General features: G+C 60.2%; 2 non-coding genes across 2 annotated transcripts in view; both read right to left on the bottom strand.

Moving 5' to 3' along the window:
* Positions 1 to 54, bottom strand: part of LOC142790949 (5.8S ribosomal RNA) — a 153-nt gene extending 99 nt beyond the window's left edge. Inside the window, exon 1 of the ribosomal RNA XR_012889885.1 lies at positions 1 to 54. This exon is cut by the window's left edge and continues 99 nt beyond it. This is a non-coding gene — a ribosomal RNA (5.8S ribosomal RNA).
* A 1,719-nt stretch (positions 55 to 1,773) lies between these two features.
* Positions 1,774 to 3,588, bottom strand: LOC142791010 (small subunit ribosomal RNA). The gene has a single exon (XR_012889933.1). It is a non-coding gene; the product is annotated as a small subunit ribosomal RNA (ribosomal RNA).
* Positions 3,589 to 10,000: the final 6,412 nt, after the last annotated feature.

Genomic DNA, 10,000 nt, shown 5'->3' on the forward strand with positions numbered 1-10,000 from the left:
AGCTGGCTGCGTTCTTCATCGACCCGAGAACCGAGTGATCCACCGCTTAGAGTCGTGAAAAAGTGTTTGTTCAATTCCGTACAGTCAAAACCAAACGTTTCTGGCACTCGGCCAAACAGTGGCCAAGAAGGGCGCTTTTCAGCGCACGCTTGGACTCCAAAACTCTGCCGCGCCTTTTTCGGCTGCCGCAAATCGAGCAAACGGTGTGTTTCGGACGGCGTTTCGCTTTCGCTACTTGCGAGTGCTTTCGTGGTCCACCCCTCTATAAATACTCGGGAGGCGTCGAAGCCGGTTCTCCAAGCCGGACCCGTAGGTATCGTTGTGTGCTCGCTCTCATTGGCCCGCCTAACCAGAAAATGCCTGCGGTACACCCATTTGGATAAGAGTGCACGCAGATGCGGGCCTCGACGGCTACACATTTCCTCGGGCGGCCGCCTCCCGGCCTCCGTGGAGCGCGGGATGCACGGTCCCATCGACAAGCCTCTCCCGTTTTTACCGTGGCGTCGCGGTTCACCACGGCAGGCGGGTCGGTCTCCTCCGCATAAAAAGGGGGACCCCCGCTTTTTGTTCCACGAAATCGCACAAGCTTTTTTCGCATCCACGGTTTGCCACCGCACACCAAAATGCCGATCCGGCTGCCTACTTTAGCCAACAGGTGGAGCCAGGCGCGCCGTACTTGCGCGGCACTTCCCACGTCCACCGAAGTCGGTGCCAAGGACCACTTTCGGCGCCGGAGCCGCGTACGAGCCTACTCGAGGCGGAAGAACGAAGCCAGCAAGGGCCTGGCCGCAAGTGCGTTCAATTGTCGGGACGTCCAAGTCCCTCGTTCTTCCGTGCTTCCTCTTTCGGCAAGTCGTTGCGGCACCTTCCCAAAGCGCGCAGACCCGCTAATCGCGACGAGCGCGACGTGGCCGTGCCGCCTTTCCCTCGGCAGCAAGCAAAACGCCTGGCAACGTCGACGCTCCCCTAACCGCGATCTCGCACCGTGTTTCGTGTGGCGAATTCAAAAGCCGGCCGGCGCTGCTGCAACCATTACGGTCGGTACGCATACGCCGCGGAGGGCGGGACGGTCATCGGAGCGTGCGGTTCCTCCATCGAGTACTGCGCACCTCGGCCGTCGCATCGCCGTGCCATGACCGGCCGCGCGTCAACGCGAACCGGTGCCAGCGAGATCCCTCGCCTGCAAGAACCGACCGGCAGCCTCCGTCACCCGAGGACGCGGAGGCGCTTGCCGCGGACGGCGGGACGGTATGCACTGGTGCACAGCGGACCCGTCACATCGCCAGTTCCTTGACCGACCGCCGACGCTTGTGCCGTTCCTCTCGTACTTGGCAGTCGCCGCGCGATTGTCGGGTCTCGTTCTTGCACGCTCGAACGGTCGGGAGGGCACTCGGCTGGCGTTTCGGGAACGCGCAGCCTCGCCTTCTACCGACGTAACCACGACTCGCCGTTCGCGCTCCGCCGCTCCTGTTTACAGTACTAGGCGGTCCCGCAGCGGTCGGGTCGCGCATTTCGAGCGCTTCGAGCCACGGTGCTGTGGCGGGTCGAAAGCCGACCTATGAGTGCGTTGCGCCGTTTGTACCCGCGTCCGCCACCTGGCCGACCGTCCAAGGTCGCGGTGTTGGCGTCCGCTGGGCGCAACAATTTGTCACGGGGTGCCGCTCCACATTCAGGCAGCCCCGTGGGGAAAAGCCGACCCCGCGTCCAAACGGGGTCAGCGGCAGAAAGTGTCGGGCGCAGACGCAGCTGAGGCGCTCACCCTTCACAATCCGTTAATGATCCTTCCGCAGGTTCACCTACGGAAACCTTGTTACGACTTTTACTTCCTCTAAATGATCAAGTTTGGTCATCTTTCCAACAGACCGGCGCAACCGAAAGGCCGCGCCGGACATCGGTCCGAAGACCTCACTAAATCATTCAATCGGTAGTAGCGACGGGCGGTGTGTACAAAGGGCAGGGACGTAATCAACGCGAGCTTATGACTCGCGCTTACTGGGAATTCCTCGTTCAAGGGGAACAATTGCAAGCCCCTATCCCAATCACGAAAGAAGTTCCACGGGTTACCCAGTCTTTTCAGACAGGGATAAAGACACGCTGCTTCCTTCAGTGTAGCGCGCGTGCGGCCCCGGACATCTAAGGGCATCACAGACCTGTTATTGCTCTGTTTCGTGCGGCTAGGAGCCGCTTGTCCCTCTAAGAAGGTTGTAAGGTGCTGGGAACCCCGCACCTATTTAATAGGCTAGAGTCTCGTTCGTTATCGGAATTAACCAGACAAATCGCTCCACCAACTAAGAACGGCCATGCACCACCATCCACCGAATCAAGAAAGAGCTCTCAATCTGTCAATCCTCCCAGTGTCCGGGCCGGGTAAGTTTTCCCGTGTTGAGTCAAATTAAGCCGCAGGCTCCACTCCTGGTGGTGCCCTTCCGTCAATTCCTTTAAGTTTCAGCTTTGCAACCATACTTCCCCCGGAACCCAAATACTTTGGTTTCCCGGAAGCTGCCCGCCGAGTCATTTGAGTAACTCAGGCGGATCGCTGGTTGGCATCGTTTATGGTCAGAACTAGGGCGGTATCTGATCGCCTTCGAACCTCTGACTTTCGTTCTTGATCAATGAAAACATTCTTGGCAAATGCTTTCGCAGTAGTTCGTCTTGCGACGGTCCAAGAATTTCACCTCTAGCGCCGCAATACGAATGCCCCCGTCCGTCCCTCTTAATCATTACCTCGTATTCCAAAAACCAACAGAACAGAAACGAGGTCTTGTTCTATTATTCCATGCAAGTTTATTCAGGCGACTCGCCTGCGTTGAGCACTCTAATTTTTTCAAAGTAAAAGCACCGGCCATCTCGAGGCACACAATGAAGTGCACCAAGAAAGAACCGGCATGATGTTCAGTCCGAGCCGTCGCATCGGGTAGATGCACTACTCGTCTGGAACTGAGATCCAACTACGAGCTTTTTAACCGCAGCAGCTTTAGTATACGCTATTGGAGCTGGAATTACCGCGGCTGCTGGCACCAGACTTGCCCTCCAATTGATCCTCGTTAAAGGATTTAGAGTGTACTCATTTCAATTACGGGGCCTCAAAAGAGTCCCGTATTGTTATTTTTCGTCACTACCTCCCCGTGCCGGGAGTGGGTAATTTGCGCGCCTGCTGCCTTCCTTGGATGTGGTAGCCGTTTCTCAGGCTCCCTCTCCGGAATCGAACCCTGATTCTCCGTTACCCGTAACAACCATGGTAAGCAAGTAACCTACCATCGAAAGTTGATAAGGCAGACACTTGAAAGAAACGTCGCCGGCTCGTGGCCATGCGATCAGCACAAAGTTATCCAGAGTCACCACACAATACGGGCCGAAACCCGATCGATCTTGGTCTAATAAAAGCACCCGTTACCCAAAGGGCTCCAGGCTCACTGCATGTATTAGCTCTAGAATTGCCACAGTTATCCAAGTAGGAAGAAACGATCTAAGGAACCATAACTGATTTAATGAGCCATTCGCGGTTTCGCCTTATTTCGGCATGTACTTAGACATGCATGGCTTAATCTTTGAGACAAGCATATGATTACTGGCAGGATCAACCAGGTAATCGTTCGACTGCGCGTCCGTCCTCGCCTTCGGCGGGCCGGACGCAGTCTGTGTGCGGCGGAGGCCACCTTCAGGCGCCCCAACACGCTTATTTTGCACTCCGAGATGACGGCGTTCGAGCTCGCTACGGCACAACCTTCCCGAAAGACGAGTGGGAGCCGTGCGGCAAGAAGCACGTTCATGCTCGCTCTTTTTCGTTGCATCGACTCGGTCGCGCCGTGCGGGTTGCCCAAGCCCGCTGCACTGTCGGTGGACCGGCCGGAACTAGCAACGGAGCCGAGACTGCAAAGCCGCCAGACGACGGGTCACGCCCGCGTCTTCGGCGCTTTCGCATCTGAATCGCCCGAGGACGACACGGAACACACCTCGATATCGTGGTAAAACGGCACCGTCCGACAACCAGCCCCTAACGCATCAAGCGGATGAGGCTGCAGACGACTGCCGTGGATTCCCCTGGAGCAGACCCGAGGACACGCTTGACGAGGCCGAAGCCCGCCGCATATCAGACACCCGGTCGCTTTCGCGTACGCCGCTCACGAGAACCCCCACATAATAGCAGCGATAAGTACCCAGACCTCCTTGGGCACTAATACGAGCGTACTCGAGAAAATTTCACCGCGGGTGTGCCCCGAAACGTGTGGCACGTTGAGCGTGCCACAAGTCTACGTCGCTCTCAAACCCGCCGAGGTCGTAGAATTTGCGACCCTACTCACGAAATTCCCACCGAGGATACGGCCGCAAACGTACCGCACCTTGGGTAGGCCACGAGTTTGTGCAACACTACGCTGACGGCACAGCACCGAGGTCGTGCGCGCACGCACGGGAAAATTCCGCCGCGGTTTCTGCCGAAAACGTGAGGCACCACGACTCTCCGCAAGTTCGCGTCGACTGCGAAAGACCGAAGTCGTGAACGACGTGTCCGCTACTCGCCGCCGACACGCTGGACACCAAACGTACAACGACTCGACGGCGTCGTAGAGGCCCACGACGCGGTTTTCCTTAACGACGTCTCGGCGTGGCACCGACAGGTTAGAACGGCCGACCAACGTTCCCTGTCCGCCGTTCGGCTCAGTCGAAGGGCTCGGCGACTTCGGCAACGCTGCGAAGCCGCACGGTGACGCACGCCATGTCCCCATTTTTTTTTTTCTTTCTGCGTCTGCCGGGGTGCCCCTATAATAGCAGCGATAAGCACCCAGACCGCCGTGGGTCGCTCGCCCCGGCTGACGTGGTTTTTCGTACTCCTGCGGCGGTCGCCGTCAAGCACGTCCAAATACGCTACTTTCGTGGGCGCATTCACGCTCTTTCGCTTCGCCGGAGTGCCAGCACTCACTCTGCCAAAAACGGCGAACATCCGAGCGGCGGTTCCCACTTTTGCGTCGGCGTCGCAAACCCCGCCCCGGCAGACGAGGTTTGCCGTACTCGTGCGACGGTGGCCGGCGGGCACGTCGAAAGACGCCGATATCGTGCGCGAATTGGCGCACCTTGGCTTCACCGGAGTGCCGCCACTGACTCCTCCAAAAACGGCGAAGATCCGAGCGGCGCTTCCCACTTTCGCATCGGCGTCCCGAACTCCGCCCCGGCTGACGCGGTTTACCGTACTCGTGCGACGGTCGCCGGCGAGCACGTGGAAAGACGCCGATATCGTGCCCGAATCGGCTCCGTTCGGCTTCGCCGGAGTGCCAGCACTGGCTCGGCGAAAGACGACGAACATCCGAGCGACGGTTCTCACTATTGCGTACGCGTCGCAAACCCCGCCCCGGCAGACGCACTTTGCCGTACTCGTGCGACGGTCGCCGGCGAGCACGTAGAAAGACGCCGATATCGTGCCGGAATCGGCCCCGTTTGGCTTCGCCGGAGTGCCAGCACTCACTCGGCCACAAACGGCGAACATCCGAGCGGCGGTTCCCACTTAGCCGTCGGCGTCCCGAACTCCGCCCCGGCAGACGCGGTTGCCGAGCTCGTGCGACTAGCGACCGCGAAGCCGTCTCGCGACGCCGCTTTCGTGCGCGGCTCCCACTGCGACCTGGGTCACCCGAGGTCGACGAGCAAAAAAGAATGTCGAAAAAAAATTTTTTTTTTTTTGCGTCTGCCGGGGTGCCCCTATAATAGCAGCGATAAGCACCCAGACCGCCATGGGTCGCTCGCCCCGGCTGACGTGGTTTTTCGTTTTCCTGCGGTGGTCGTCGTCAAGCACGTCCAAACACGCCACTTTCGTGGGCGCATTCGCGCTCTTTCGCTTCGCCGGAGTGCCAGCACTCACTCTGCCAAAAACGGCGAACATCCTAGTGGCGGTTCCCACTTTTGCGTCGGCGTCGCCAACCCCGCCCCGGCATACGCGGTTTGCCGTACTCGTGCGGCGGTGGCCGGCGGGCACGTCGAAAGACACCGATATCGTGCGCGAGTCGATGCTTCTTGGTCTCGCAGGAGGGCCGCCACTCACTCCTGCAAAAACGGCGAAGATCCGAGCGGCGCTTCCCACTTTTTCGTCGGCATCGCAAACCTCGCCCCGGCAGACGCGCTTTGCCGTACTCGTGCGACGGTCGCCGGCGAGCACGTCGAAATACGCCGATATCGTGCCCGAATCGGCCCCGTTTCGCTTCGCCGGAGTGCCAGCACTCACTCGGCCAAAAACGGCGAACATCCGAGCAGCGGTACCCACTTAGCCGTCGGCATCCCGAACTCCGCGCCGGCTGACGCGGTTGCCGAGCTCGTGCGACTAGCGACCGCGAACGCGTCTCGCGACGCCGCTTTCGTGCGCGGCTCCCATTGCGACCTGGGTTACCCGAGCTCGACCAGCAAAAAAGAAGGTCGAAAAAAAATTTTTTTTTTCTGCGTCTGCCGGGGTGCCCCTATAATAGCAGCGATAAGCACCCAGACCGCCGTGGGTCGCTCGCCCCGGCTGACGTGGTTTTTCGTACTCCTGCAGCGGTCGCCGTCAAGCACGTCCAAATACGCCACTTTCGTGGGCGCTTTCGCGCTCTTTCGCGTCGCCGGTGTGCCAGCACTCACTCTGCCAAAAACGGCCAACATCCGAGCGGCGGTTCCCACTTTTGCGTCGGCGTCGTAAACCCCGCCCCGGCAGACGCGGTTTGCCCTACTCGTGCGACGGTCGCCGGCGAGCGCGTCGAAAGACGCCGATATCGTGCGCTAATTGGCGCTCCTTGGCTTCTCCGGAGTGCCGCCACTCACTCCTCCAAAAACGGCGAAGATCCGAGCGGCGTTCTCCACTTTCGCATCGGCGTCCCGAACTCCGCCCGGGCTGACGCGGTTTACCGTACTCGTGCGACGGTCGCCGCCGGGCACGTCGAAAGACGCCGATATCGTGCCGTAATCGGCCCCGTTTGGCTTCGCCCGAGTGCCAGCACTCACTCGGCCAAAAACGGCGAACATCCGAGCAGCGTTTCCCACTTTCGCATCGGCGTCCCGAAGCCCGCCCCGGCAGACGCGGTTTGCCCTACTCGAGCGACGGTCGCCGGCGATCACGTCGAAAGGCGCCGAATTCGTGCACGAATCGATGCTTCTTGGTCTCGCAGGAGGGCCGCCACTCACTCCTGCAAAAACGGCGAAGATCCGAGTTGCGCTTCCCACTTTTTCGTCGGCGTCCCGAACTACGCCCCGGCTGACGCGGTTTACCGTACTCGTGCGACGGTCGCCGGCGGGCACTTCAAAATACGCCGATTTCGTGGGCGCATTCACGCTGTTTCGCTTCCCCGGAGTGCCAACACTCACTCTGCCGAAAGCGGCGATCATCCGAGCGGCGGTTCCCACTTTTGCGTCGGCTTCGCAAACGGCGCCCCGGCAGACGCGCTCGTGCGACGTACTCGTGCGACGGTCGCCGGCGAGCACGTCGAAAGACGCCGATATCGTGCTCGAATCGACCCCGTTTCGCTTCGCCGGAGTGCTGCCAGTCACGGCGCAGAAAACGGCGAACAAGTGTTTTTTTTTTTTTTCCTAGAATTTGTGTTATAGAAGGCACATTTGATATCGGACGATAATTTTCAACTTTATCACGCGCACCGATTTTCGTGTAGAGGTTTGCAAGTTTATGGGAATTTCTCCACTTGGAATAATGCGATTTAGTAGTACTACGAGAACTTCATGGATGTACTCAAGGGTACGGGGCAAGTCAGTTACGTCAACACCTGCAGATTTTTTACACTTCAAACTGAAAATTGTTGGTTGTGAGTCCTCGTGTGATATTAAAGGCCGATTCGCTAACACATAGAACAAAGAAAGAAAGGAAGAAAAAACGCCCGCGCTCGCTCAAGAAACCTGGGTTCGCAACAAGTGGCAACAACAAGCAACCGAGCGAGTGCGCCAAAACCCGTGGCGGCCGAACAAACGCGAAGTCCCAACCGCGTCAGCCGGGGCGGCACGGGACAGGAAAAATCACTTCAGCCGGGGCGGCGGGGCACCGAATAAACCTCGTCACCTCGTCGCAGGATAAAAGAGGAAACAAAAAGTCTAAACAGCGTCTGCTGGAGCGAATGCGTAATAAAACAACAACAACAACAAAAAAAAACACCCGCGCTCAAGAAGTCTGCAATCCTCACAAAAGGCGACTGTGACCGAGCAGCGTCAGCCGGGGCCGTGCGGAAACGGAAAAACCGCGACTACCGGGGCGTCGAGGCACCGAAAAATCCACTTCAGCCGCGGCGAAAAAAAAAAACAAAAAGAAAGACGGAGGGGGGGGGGGAACCACGTCTGCCGGGGCGAAGGAAAAAAAAAACGCGTCTGCCGGGGCGAGCCCGGGTGCGGCACCACCGGGAAAACTGTGGCAAACAGACATGGCGATCGAGTGAGTGGGCCGCCAGCCAGGCTCAGCCAAAAAGTGCAAAGTCCGAACTGCGTCAGCCGGGGCGGCAAAAACCGCGTCAGCCGGGGCGGCGCAAAAAACCGCGTCTGCCGGGGCGGCACGAAACCGCGTCAGCCGGGGCGGGGCGAAAACTGCGTCAGCCGGGGCGAAAGAAAAAAAAACGCGTCTGCCGGGGCAAGCCCGGGTGCGGCACCACCGGGAAAACTGTGGCAAACAGACATGGCGATCGAGTGAGTGGGCCGCCAGCCAGGCACAGCCGAAAAGTGCAAAGTCCGAACCGTGTCAGCCGGGGCGACGCAAAAACCGCGTCAGCCGGGGCGGCGCGAAAACCGCGTCAGCCGGGGCGGCACGAAACCGCGTCAGCCGGGGCGGCGCGAAAACTGCGTCAGCCGGGGCGGCGCGAAAACCTCGTCAGCCGGGGCGAGCGAAAAGGGGGGGGGGGGGGAACCACGTCTGCCGGGGCGAAAGAAAAAAAAACGCGTCAGCCGGGGCGAGCCCGGGTGCGGCACCACCGGGAAAACTGTGGCAAACAGACATGACGATCGAGTGAGTGGGCCGCCAGCCAGGCACAGCCGAAAAGTGCTAAGTCCGAACTGCGTCAGCCGGGGCGGCAAAAACCGCGTCAGCCGGGGCGGCGCAAAAAACCGCGTCTGCCGGGGCGGCACGAAACCGCGTCAGCCGGGGCGGCGCGAAAACTGCGTCAGCCGGGGCGAAAGAAAAAAAAAACGCGTCTGCCGGGGCGAGCCCGGGTGCGGCACCACCGGGAAAACTGTGGCAAACAGACATGGCGATCGAGTGAGTGGGCCGCCAGCCAGGCACAGCCGAAAAGTGCTAAGTCCGAACTGCGTCTGCCGGGGCGGCACGAAACCGCGTCAGCCGGGGCGGCGCGAAAACCGCGTCTGCCGGGGCGGCACGAAACCGCGTCAGCCGGGGCGGCGCGAAAACTGCGTCAGCCGGGGCGAGCCCGGGTGCGGCACCACCGGGAAAACTGTGGCAAACAGACATGGCGATTGAGTGAGTGGGCCGCCAGCCAGGCACAGCCGAAAAGTGCTAAGTCCGAACTGCGTCTGCCGGGGCGGCACGAAACCGCGTCAGCCGGGGCGGCGCGAAAACCGCGTCTGCCGGGGCGGCACGAAACCGCGTCAGCCGGGGCGGCGCGAAAACTGCGTCAGCCGGGGCGAGCCCGGGTGCGGCACCACCGGGAAAACTGTGGCAAACAGACATGGCGATCGAGTGAGTGGGCCGCCAGCCAGGCACAGCCGAAAAGTGCAAAGTCCGAACCGTGTCAGCCGGGGCGACGCAAAAACCGCGTCAGCCGGGGCGGCGCGAAAACCGCGTCAGCCGGGGCGGCACGAAACCGCGTCAGCCGGGGCGGCGCGAAAACTGCGTCAGCCGGGGCGGCGCGAAAACCTCGTCAGCCGGGGCGAGCGAAAAGGGGGGGGGGGAACCACGTCTGCCGGGGCGAAAGAAAAAAAAACGCGTCTGCCGGGGCGAGCCCGGGTGCGGCACCACCGGGAAGACTGTGGCAAACAGACATGGCGATCGAGTGAGTGGGCCGCCAGCCAGGCTCAGCCCAAAAAGTGCTAAGTCCGAACT

Source organism: Rhipicephalus microplus, unplaced genomic scaffold, assembly GCF_043290135.1.
Source record: "Rhipicephalus microplus isolate Deutch F79 unplaced genomic scaffold, USDA_Rmic scaffold_135, whole genome shotgun sequence".
In the NCBI taxonomy this organism is placed as follows: Eukaryota; Metazoa; Arthropoda; class Arachnida; order Ixodida; family Ixodidae; genus Rhipicephalus; species Rhipicephalus microplus.